This window comes from Parasteatoda tepidariorum, chromosome 6 (assembly GCF_043381705.1).
Source record: "Parasteatoda tepidariorum isolate YZ-2023 chromosome 6, CAS_Ptep_4.0, whole genome shotgun sequence".
Lineage (NCBI taxonomy): Eukaryota > Metazoa > Arthropoda > Arachnida > Araneae > Theridiidae > Parasteatoda > Parasteatoda tepidariorum.
The window spans coordinates 81,621,235-81,622,157 of NC_092209.1; the positions used below are offsets into that span (position 1 = coordinate 81,621,235).

A 923-nucleotide genomic window follows, 5' to 3' on the forward strand; every position below is an offset into this window, starting at 1 on the left:
TACCTACCACGGTGCTGGCGTAAAATATCCTAACTGGTAGACGGATCATGGGTTAAAACCCCTTTGGCGTCAGGCTAACCATGGGAGGTTTTCGTGGTTTACCTCTCAATGTAACTCAAATGCGGCTGTTATTTCCATCAAAAAAACAAATTTCTCACAATACTTATCCAGGAATTCCCTTGTCTTCTGAATAGGGGTTAAAATTATAAGGCTACGGAGTTGAACCCCCAAAAATTGGGTTGGCTGTTCAACGACGGTTAGAATATGAAATATAAAATTATTTTGACGGCAGTCCACGCACATTCGTATAAAGAGAGTCTAAAGTATTTAAAAAGCTCAGAGTCCGAGCAAGAATTAACAGCATTATTTGCATTAAAAAGTTTTAAACACTTGCGTGAAGTACGGTAGCGTGGCCGAGTGGTCTAAGGCGCTGGTTTTAGGCACCAGTCTTTCGAGGCGTGGGTTCGAATCCCACCGCTGCCAATAATGTACTTTTGGTTCCCAAACATTTTGCCAAAATCATGTAATTATGGAAAAAAATGCAAGTGCTTCAGAATAAATTAAGGATTTATCTTAGAGTATAATTCTTTTTAATAAAAGCGCTGATCCGAATTCATTATTTCAGACTCTGAAAACTGGAATAAGAGGGAGAAAAGTTGTGCGCTATCGGTAGCGTGGCCGAGCGGTCTAAGGCGCTGGTCTCTTCGGAAGCGTGGGTTCGAATCCCACGGCTGCCAAGGAGCTTTTTAATCAAATCTTGTTTAACGTTGTAAACGAAGTGAGCTCTTACCCCTCTTAAACTCAGTTCATTCATACATAATTTAGAATGTAGGAAAGTACAGGGTGATTTGTTTCGCAGTCAAAACTTGTGTTCTCCGCCTGGTGTACTATTAGCTTTAATAAGAAAAAGCCAGTGTTTTAAA

The 923-nt window shown here is 40.4% G+C and overlaps 1 non-coding gene across 1 annotated transcript; it reads left to right on the forward strand.

The window, feature by feature from the left end:
• The first annotated feature begins 403 nt into the window (after positions 1-403).
• On the forward strand, positions 404-483 carry TRNAL-UAG (transfer RNA leucine (anticodon UAG)). Its single transcript has one exon. It is a non-coding gene; the product is annotated as a tRNA-Leu (tRNA).
• Positions 484-923: the final 440 nt, after the last annotated feature.